Source organism: Nicotiana attenuata, unplaced genomic scaffold (genome assembly GCF_001879085.1).
Source record: "Nicotiana attenuata strain UT unplaced genomic scaffold, NIATTr2, whole genome shotgun sequence".
Lineage (NCBI taxonomy): Eukaryota > Viridiplantae > Streptophyta > Magnoliopsida > Solanales > Solanaceae > Nicotiana > Nicotiana attenuata.
This window is the reverse complement of record NW_017672826.1, coordinates 62,701-73,955: the sequence shown is the minus strand read 5'-3', so window position 1 is coordinate 73,955 and position 11,255 is coordinate 62,701. Positions and strand designations below refer to the sequence as shown.

At 36.3% G+C, this 11,255-nt stretch overlaps 1 long non-coding RNA gene across 1 annotated transcript; it reads left to right on the top strand.

Annotated features, from left to right (window-relative positions):
- The first annotated feature begins 741 nt into the window (after positions 1–741).
- On the top strand, positions 742–4,538 carry LOC109214625. Its single transcript, XR_002066206.1, has 4 exons — positions 742–846; positions 2,264–2,358; positions 3,937–4,073; positions 4,249–4,538. It is a non-coding gene; the product is annotated as an uncharacterized LOC109214625 (long non-coding RNA).
- The last annotated feature ends 6,717 nt before the right edge of the window (positions 4,539–11,255 follow it).

The following is an 11,255-nucleotide window of genomic DNA, read 5'->3' as shown; positions in this document are numbered from 1 at the left end:
TTATCTATTTAAAATTTATTATTTATCAGCAATATTAATTATCCTTGATTATGAATGCAATTTAATTTGCAATTTTCTCCTTCAAAGTTTTTTTATGTAACTTGAGAAATTAACTAATTAGCAAAAGAATACAATTCGGTTTTTCAAATTTATCATATAATTAAAATTACTTAATATTTAAAACTTGGGATGAGATAATATTAAGAATTTGAATCAACAAAAATAATGTTGAGAACAAATAATTAAGTCTTTGAAATAACTTATTAGGTAAAAAATTCAATTGGATTCTTTTTCAAATTCATCGCATAAATAGAATTATTTTTTAACTTAACGTACTCTTAATATAATATTACGACACAGATTGATAATGGTGCTAATATGAAGCAATATTGATGAAATAGTAGGATATAAAATGTATCCTAAATCAGTTTTCTTTTTACTTCTTTTTGCATTCGTTTAAATTAATTCAACATGAGTCATTTTAGAACTTTGTGTTGTTACTTATCATTTTCATTTCCAATTTTAAAAGACCAAAAAATCACTTTATCAATTTGAAGTAAATTAGTTTTATTTCTCAAATAGTGAAAAAAAAGAAGGTTAAATGACAATATTGGACACATCATCCCCAACTTTACTTCACACACTAGGGAGTAATTAGGTAATTCGATTAAAATTTTCAGATCCCCGCTTATTTACCCACGTTCAGAAGTTATGAATATCAATTAGTGCTCAATTCCCGCGCCTCTAACTCAGGAAATCTTTCAGCAGAGCAACTGAGCAAGTTGCGGACGCCCCCTCTTCATCATCTTCTCTACAGGGCAAGTCGCCACAATCGGAACAACAAAGGTTTGTTCTTCGTCATACATTCCCCTTTCCTTTTTCATGATGCTTGGTTTTGTTTGGGTACAAACAGATTTTCATATACTAATTTCTTATATTAATCTGGTTCTAAATCCTGAAACAATTCTGTTTTGTTTCCAATTTGTCAGCGAACAGATGGATTATGGTTTTGATTATACGTTTGAACAATTGAATAGTCCCGAGGTCTGAGGCTGAGAACCTTTTAACTTATTAGAAAAAGTTTATAGGGGTTTCACTTCATTTACATACAATTTCATCCAGAAAATTCCTATTTCTTAATTTTGAAGTATCGTTGAATCTCTTATATCTTATCGTTTGCACAGGTCAAGATGGTGGCTAACGGATAGGTCTTAGATTTGTCTAGCTGAAGTAAATTTCCAAATCTTGTTTACTTTGATGATATAATTTCTATAGATGAGATGTATAGTTTTTGTGTGTTCTATAGTTTTTGTGTGTTCTAGGACCTCCACACTGGGAGGCTGAAGGGTATTTGTAGGAAGACCGATGGGCTCTATCTATTGACTCCTATAACTTTTGGTAGAGGATAAAATAAAGTTTTTAGTCTCTGAATGTAAAAATAGATCAAGATACATTGCAGCTTTACAACAAAAAGATGATACATCCATCAAAAAGTTATGAAATAAATATTATATATTAGTGAATAAGTATATAGTATTGTAGTGAATAATTATGATATTTGTGCTTTGAGTAAGCAAGCAAAATTATCTTTTCCTATTAGCAGTATTAGAGCAAACAATGTCTTTAACTTGATTCACATGAATGTATGGGGACCATTTAGAGTGGCAACATATGATGGAAATATATACTTTTGATCAGTCTACAATGACTTTGATTTATTTATTAAAATTTAAATCTGATGTGATTGTTGTGAATAAATTTTTTTGTTAATGCCACATACTTAGTTACGAGTAAGGATAAGGTGGTTAGGAATTACAATGGCTGAGTTCCTTAATTCAGAGTGTGTTGCTTTGTTCAATAGTCTTGGTATAATACATCAACGATCCTGTCCTTACACAACCCTTCAGCCTCCCAGTGTGGAATATCTTTAACAAGAAAAATTCTAAAGGATTTTCTAGAACTAGATCATGCTCTCTGTTATAGTACATTTGTTGAAGATAGTTAATGTCAATTTGGAATCTGCTTTTCAACAATTGAGTTTCCAGCAACCAAGTATGACTACAATTTTCTGACATTTCTTAGCTAGATGGAATGATGGCTTGTTCAGTAGTTAGTAGGACTTTGGATATCCAAATTTAGGCTATGATTTTGAGTCACAATGTGGAGAAAGTCATCTTTTTAATATGACTTGCAATTTAGATATGGTCTTATATATCTATCTGGAGAGCGAAGTTGTGAAATCCGTTGTTAATGCTGTGCGTAGGAACAAGCAAATGGAGAACATTAAGCTATAATCCTAAATCTAAATCTGGGGATAGATAACTTGAGGTGGACTTGCTGTTGCATCTAGCATGTTGGGTAACTCCTTTTCCCTTTTCAATATTCGCTTATACTCTTTCCTCTATTACAATACTCTTGTCTTTGGCAGTTCTTTCTCTAGCTTCTCCTTCTATGTGACTCAATTGATCCTTCTGTCGGTTTTATTAGAATTTCTCACCTATACTACTGTTAATCATACGTACTCTGTTTGGAAAAAAATTTAAGTGATCTTTTGCTTGTTGGTTTGGCTGATGAAGTTAGAGTGCGAATAATGTAGAACATTAAAATGACATGGTAGTTAGTTGGAACATCATTCCATAATCTCAACTGTGAAGGAGATATTCTATGCAGATGGTTCCATAGATCAACAAGGTCTAGAAAGTTTATCCTTGGGTTGCAGGCCATATTTCTAATACTAGAGTAGGCTTCAAGTTATAGCTTTGTTAAATTCAGAGGTGGTGTGGTCTTACTGCTAGTCTAGCCATTGCAAGTCTTTCCATTCCAAGATAAAGAGGGTGCTTGGAGGATTTTATATAATGAAATCAAGATAGTTAGGATTTTACAAGTTTGTTAAAAAAAAACTTTCAACTAGTATGACAGGTTATTGGCTATTCAAAGATTGCAAATTAGCTCCTCACTACATATTATGTAAGTGTCTAGTAGCTTATGATCAACTCTAGTTTTGTTATATTCTGTGATAAACCCTTTTCATTCTTCTGTAGTGGAAATAAGTTGAAGAGGATTTAGAAAAGATATCCACAGTTTTAAGTTCTCATCTTACAACGGTCTTGACTCTCAAATTTATAAAGGTATGAGGTCAGGCTGGTCAATTTACCAGTCAACTTCAACGTCCACATTAGATTTCTGGAAATATCTTTATTCATTTTCTTGCACTGCTAGTTTTCTGTAACTAATGCTTCTTTAGAAACGGTTCATCTACGGTTACTGTCTTGCATTCGTGCTTTACATTGCACAGACTTCTGAAACTTTTGCAGCGAAACTACCGCTTTTTCTTCTTGTTTGTCTTCTCTACAACACTTCTTTGCATATATGTTTTTGGTTTCTGCTGGATCTACATTAAGAGAATCATGGTTCTAGAAGACACAACCATAAGGAAAGCAATGATCAAAACACCTGCCTCCATTGTTCTGGTAGTCAGGGGCGGATTTAGGGGGGCGCAAGGGTGTTCACCCGAACACCCTTCGCCGAAAAATTACACTGTATATATAAGGCAAAATCTGTGTTTTACCTCTATATATTAAGTTTTGAACACCCTTAACACAATTCAAAAGTGTGGTTTAGTGGTCAAGGGTGTTCAAAATTTACATAAGGTCATGGGTTCAATTCTCGTTAGCTACAAAAAATTTTTTGAACCCCCTTCGTGGAGATCCTGCCTCCGCCACGGCTGGTAGTATACACTTTTATATCAGTGTGGTTTGTTGGAGGTCTTACTGCTTTTCATCTATACCTCATAAGTACTAATCAGGTATGATCATCTATACCTTTGTAGAATCCATAGAATTAGAATCCAAGATCATTATGCTTCCCTTTGTTTAGCTAAGGTGGTTTGGATTTTGATGTGTACTGTGGGTGACATCTATTTTCTGGCTACTGCAGGCTACTTATGAGAATTTTAGATACCGGTATGATTGGCGTGTCTCTTTGTTTAAACTCCCAGATTCCCGCTTTGTTCTACCTCTGATTTATGCCTTCATGGGCAGCTCAAAAAAAATAGCCAGTGATTCACCTACATTGTAAGTCAATTATTTCAATATTCGTAGAAGTATATGCTTTTCTGTGAAAAGATAGACTAATGGAATTTATGTCTTCAATACAACTAAACTCTTTTTTCATTTTATTCATTCATCTTTTTTTATTTTTTAAAAAGTTCATATCATGTTGATATTCAATTTTATTTTATTGTTTCAGGTCATATGCTATGATGTTCAAAAATTTGACATGTGGAAGACTTCACTATGATAAAGAGTTAGAGAAATTGTTATGCGTCGTGTATCGTGTAGTATCGTAGTAGCTATTACCAGTTGTTGGACACAAAGTGACACTAATAACTATTAGATTAGAATGGTTTAATTTTTTGGTTGTTGATACATTTAATGAAATGTACTAGTATTATTTTTGTATGTAAATAGGCATAACTGCTTTAGAAATGTTGGGATAGTCCCTTATTCATTTTTATAGGCAATAAAAAAGTTGTTAAATATAATATTTGTCGTAGACCAGCCTTATCAATAATATATTTCATTATTTGAATACGAATTAATATTGTATTTTATGACAATGGTAAGTGTCACTAATTATGACACTTTATGGTGACAATTTTATTTTGTCGGTAAACGTAATATTATTAGCGACGACATGATAGCTTTCAACTACAAAATTGCAAATCATTTTTGTAAAAGCAAAGTCGTCGCTAATTTATTCATTTAGGGACGAAATATTTTTTTGTATAAAAAAAATGTTGTCTTTAGTGACGAAATCACGTTTTTTAAGCTATAAAATACATGTAACTTTAGAGACAATTGACATTGTCATTAATTGAACTAAATAATTAGTGACAAGGTATTTTCGTCGTTATTAATAATTTTTTTTAGTGACGAAAACACATTATCACCTACAAATTTTCAATACTTTTTCTGACAAATAATTTCGTCCTAAATACTATGCATTTGGGGACGAGAAAAGAGTTTCGTAGTTAATCTATCTTTATTTAGCGACGAAATACTAAGTTGTCTTTGTATACTTTTAGTGATCCACTTTTAAGGACGAATAATTGATAATTTTTTTCGTCACAAAAGGTCTTTTGTGACGAAATAAGGATTTTAAGTGACGAAATAATTTGTAACCGATAACCAAATTTGTTGTAGTGGCTTATTTTAATATTGCACGAAACGGGTAGAAATCCTTCCTAGAGGTGTTTAACTTGTTTAATATATCCTGCTTCCACCTGCTTGTTAGAAATCATGCCTATAGGAAATAAAATGGTCGATCCTCTAATTGCAGCATGTTCACATGCTTATAGGATTACGTTGATTTACAAATACCTGTTCTTCGCAATGTTCACGTAGATATCATGCCTATAAGAGCATAATTAGATGCCATTTCTGTTATTCTCACCCGCCTAGAAAGCATGCCTATAAGGATAAAATGTTATAAAATTAAGTCTAATTGTCAATTGCTAGAAATCCTGCCTATAGGGTGTTCCATTGACGTTGCTAACCTTAGGTCTTCAAACAACTGCATAATCACACAATGACTAGATAGCTAATACGTCAAAATCACAACGTTACCTTTATAATGCTAGAATTCGGAATCACTTAGCAATCATGTCTATCGGATCAATAACTTATAACCTGTAGTCTCAATGATGAGCATGTAATATCAGATTCCCTAAGTTGTGCACCTGTTCAGAAGATTACATTTTACATTTGAAACTGCTGCATGTTTGAAATCCAAAGTCACATAGAAATCATGTCTATAGGTCTTAACGGTTTGAATCCGTCACAATTCTGAAATTGTCAAATGTGTTTGCGTGTATTCGTTGTCAAAGTGTGGAGGCTAACTTGAGCCCTTAATTGCTTTTATATAAAGTCCAACTTATTTTGCTGTCGATTAGTTTTATCATTTTGAGCAGCCTAAGTGAAGTCTAGAACTACCTAAATAGAGGTCCAAAGCCCTGGATCATAGGCCTCGGACGGGTAGTGCACGCATAACGTACGATTTAGAATCAACTAGTGCGCTTTAAGTAACAACTTAAAGATAGTAATCGGGTAGCAGGAAATGATAGTCTGTGCCCGCTGAATAATATGAGTAACACCCCATCTTGAGGGAGTTACGAAGTATTATTTATGTTGCACGGGTGATCCTTTAGGCTAAAAAATTTAGGACCCCCCATCTTGTCTTTAAATCAATTATTTGTATTTAATAACGAACATCCCAAATTCCTTGTTTTCCTGTCTTTGATCACATAAACTAATTCATATAATTCAGTTCGACCGGGACCCACAGTTGTGGACCTCGAAGAGTGCCTTACACCTTCTCTCCGAGGTAATTTTGAGCCCTTACCCGATCTTTGGTGACGCAAACTAGTCAAACAGAGTTATCTGCAAAATAGGTGCCCTAACGCACCTCAATCTCATTAGGCGGCGACTCTCTCTTTTAACACCCATCCTTAAAAGAGTTTTCATGTGTCGAAGCCCGCTTTTGCAAGAAAAAAAGGGCGCGACACCCCTTTGCTAGCAACTCCTCAAGCTGTTCTTTCAACTCCTTCAACTCTTTCGGATCCATGCGGTACGGTGGAATAGAGATAGACTGGGTACTTGGAGCCAATTCAATACAGAAATCGATATCATGATCTGGTGGCATGCTTGGTAATTCAAAAGGAAATACATCGGTGAACTCCCGCACCAGAGGAACTGAATCAATTGTCGTAGTCTTTGCAGCAGTATCCCAAACATAAGCTTAATAATCCAAACAACCCTTCTCGACCATATGTCGAGCCTTTAGGAAAGAGATAACCCGACTAGATGCACTGATAGATGAACCCTTCCACTCCAATCTAGGCAACTCTGATATCACCAAGGTAACAGTATTAGCGTGGAAATCAAGGACGGCATGGTACGGAGACACCCAGTCCATGCCCAGGATGACCTCAAAGGCGGTCATGTCGAGCAATAGAAGATCTACTCTGGTCTTGTAACCATAGAAAGTCACAATACAGGACCGGTAAATCCAATCCACAACAACAGAATCACCCACTAGCGTTGACACATTTACAGGAGTACCCAAAGACTAGCGAGGAACACCTAGAAAATTAGCAAACAGAGATGAAACATATGACTATGTAGACCCTGGATCAAATAGTACCGAAGCACCCCTACCGCAGACAGAAATAATTCCTGTTATCACGGCATCTGAGGCTACTGCATCTGGCCTGGCTGGAAAGGCATAAAACCTAGCTGGTGCACCATTTGGCTGGCCTCCACCTCTAGGGCGGCCCCTACCCACCTGCCCTTTACCTCTGGGCGGCCGGACGGCTGGTGCGGCAGCTAGCACGGAAATCATAGGCTAATGACCATGTTGTACTGCCTTGCCTAGAAGCCTGAGGCAGAACCTCCTCATGTGACCAAGATCCCCGCACTCAAAGAAACCTCTGGGTGCGGAAGATGAGTGGCCCTGAGTCTTACTCTGGGAAGCCGAACACCCACGGGAAGAACCCTAAATAGCCATGAACGGTAGGAGCTCTCTGGAATGGCGCTGAAATAGGGCCGCACTGGAGCACCCCGAGAAGGCAGCGATGCTGGATATGTGGGCGTGCTAGACTAGACCCTCACAAACTGACCTCTGTCCCCAGACGGAGCACCACTGAACCCTCTGGAATATCGAGACCGCTTGCCCCTTAGCGCTTTCTCTCAATCCTGCTGACGAATACCCTCGATCCTCCGAGCTATCTCCACAACCTGCTTATAAGGAGTCCCCATCTCAATCTCTGTGGCCATAGTGACCTGGATACCATACTGCAAGCGTGCAATAAATCTCCGCACTCTATCTGCATCAGTGGGGAGTATCATAAGTGTCGCGCCCCTTTTTCTCGTGAAATCGGGTTTCGACACGTTACAACTCTTTTAAAATGAAGGTATTAAAAGAGAGAGTCGCCACCTAACAGGTTTGAGGTGCGTTAGGGCGCCTGTTTGCAAGTAACTCAGGTTTAACTAGTTTGCGTCGCCAAAGATCAGGTAAGGGCTCAAATTACCTCGAGGAGAAGGTGTTAGGCATTCCTCGAGGTCCACAAGTGTGGGTCCCGGCCGAGCTCGAATTATATGAATTAGTCCAAAACAAGAAGGAAAGACAAGAAGTTGGGAAATTATTATCAAAATCTACCAATGAACAGACAATTGATTTTAAGACAAGATGGGAGGGGGTCCTAAGTTTTTTAGCCTAAAGGATCACCCTGTGCAACATAAATAATACTTCGTAACTCTCTCGAGATGGGTTGTTACTCGTATTATTCAGCGGGCACAGACTATCATCTCCTGCTATCCGATTACTATATTTAAGTTGTTACCTAAGGCGCACTAATTGATTCTAAGCCGTACCTTATGCGTGCACTGCCCGTCGCATACCTATGGTCCATGAGGCATTTGGACCTCTATTTGGATGGTTCTAGACTTAACTTAGGTTGCTCAAAATGAGAAAACTAGGCGACATACAAAATAAGTTGGACTTCATATAAAAGTAATTAAGGGCTCACGTTAGCCTCCACACTTAGACAAGAAACGCACGCAAACGCCGTTACACGTTTGACAGTTTCAGAATTAATACGAGATGGGATCCTTGAATCCTATAGGCATGACTTCTATGTGATTCTGAATTTTAAGCATGCAAGCAATTTCAGATGCAAGGAGCTATTTTAGAGGCATGCTTTTCGAATAACTATACAATTTAGGGAACCTGATATTATACGCTGATTATTACAGATTATAAGTGTTTAAACCTATAGACATGATATCTAGGTGCAGTAGTTGGCAGTGGTAACCATGGGAGATATTCAAAATTGTTCAGTTTGATCCTATAGGCATGCTTTCTAATAGTGGCAACGAAACAATGTTTGAAAGTTCAATATTAGCACTTAAAAGCGAGTGATAATGTCCAATAGGCAGGATATCTAACGATTAGTAATTGAAACAAGTCGGTCCCGGGCCTATGTGGGCCTAAGTGGGCCCAACGGTTAATTTCAATTTTTTTTAAAAAAATTGTTATCTAAGGCAATTCCTTGTAAAAATTATATTATAGAATTATGAATTCGAATTTAAACACAAAAATATTGTAAAGAGATATTCAAAGCAATGTGTTATAATTTTATTATAGCTTTAACAAAACATGGCAATATCTTTCTTAGTCTTCCTCTCCCATGGAATGAGCACAACAAGGTGCTAACCATTGAGAAGAAAAAGAAACTAATCAAGATGTGGAAAAATACAAGTTACATATTAATTTTACATGGTATCTCTTACAAATTTCAGAACTCCTTCAAGGTTCGGAGGAATTTCCGTTGGTGGTGGCGGAAAAGAAGCTTGTTCATCACCGCTTCCGGGCGAAGCTGCATCCTCCGCAAGTTCAACTAGCATTTCTTCGTAAGCTTTGTCTACCTCTGGTTGTGATTCAGCAAGTCCAAAATTTCTTCGTTACGGACGGATCCAATCTCTCAAAAGTACTGATTTTTCCAAGCTCTCCCTCTTAGATGCTCTATAATCATCGAGTTGAAGTCTTGCTTGACTGAAAGCACTCTCCGATGCCACTATTGAAGCTTGAATAGTTAAAATGTCTCGGGCCATCCTTGAAAGAATTGGAAAGTGTTTTCTTTGTCCTTCCACCATTCCAAAATATTAAAGGAGCCGTCGGGATTCACTTCCTCAATTCCTATGACAAATAAACTTCAAGTTCATTTAGTTGTGAACAATCACTAGTACTAGAACCTTGAGAACCCCTAAACCCGGCCCAAGCAGTAAGTGCTCTTACTCCCGGAGTTCTTTTAGATGATTGAGAACTATAAGAAGAAGGAGTTGGAACATTTGGTCTAGCATGATCTATTGCAATTTGATAAGCACTATAAATAGTTTGAGCATTTATTTTAATTGAGGCTTGTGCTTTCGAAAGTGTAGACAACTCCTCATCTTCAAGTGCTAAACCATTATAAAAGTTTGATACCGAAATAGAGGACCTCCTAATTTCATAGTAGGATTTAACAAGACAGCAACACCATAAATAGAGGGAATAGGGAAAAATATTTTTTAAACTTCTTTCTCATAGAATCAGTAGCTTGTTCATAAAATTCCCCACCCTCTGAAAAATAAGCAAATAAATTTGCAAGTTCTGCAATATAAACTAAACAATTAGAAATAGTAGGATAATATTGCCCAGAAAATTCATTTTTAGCAATACGAAATTTTTCTAAAAAATCTACAAGCATTTTAACATTAGCCCAATCTGCATTTGTAAGGTGCTCATCATCATCACTTACATGAGCATTAAACGTTGAGTTTATGGGGTTTCTATATTCATATGCAACTACTAAACTTTCATACATGCAATTACATCTAGTTGGACAATGTTTAGGAACCTTTCTTTTTCTTAGGCCAAATTCACCGCATCATTTAAAATATTCTCTAAGTCTACTTCTACGGTTTGAATAAAAAAGCTAGTTAAGAGCCATTTTAACCTTTTCAATTTCAACATTTAAAATTCTCATACCATCACCCACAATTAAATGGTAAATATGACAAATACATCTAATATGAAAAATGTTACTATATGCCGGATTTAGTGTAGTGGTAAGCAAGGCTACAACATTAGTGTTACTAGTAGCATTATCCATTGAAATTGATATTATTTTATCACTAATGCAAAAATATCTACAAATATCCGTAACCGTGCTAGCAATAAACTGCCCCGTGTGACGTGAATTAATTAGATAATGCGCTTTTGCATTATCCAATCCTCACCAATCCAATGACTGGTAACAGTAAGATAATCACTTCTACCAATATCAGTAGTAATAGCAACACGACAATTAATATGAGTAAATAAATAGCGCAAATATTGTTCATATTCATGTTTATATTTATAAATATCGCTCTTTACGGTTGTGCGAGGCCATCCTTTATAAGTAGGATTAAAAACTTTTCTAATGTGATGCACAATGTGAGGGTTAGAAGGAAAACTATAGGATAAGCACATAACAGTAACCATTTTTGCCAATTTTTCCCTATCTTTTCTTGGATCATAATATAAAATAAAAACTGTAACAGTGTTAATTCCCGGTTGAAATTGATTTGACCTGGTACCAGGGTCAGGCTGAGTAGGTACACTTGTCCCCTCGGCTGAAGCTTTCATATGAAGATATTTAACTTTATCTTGAG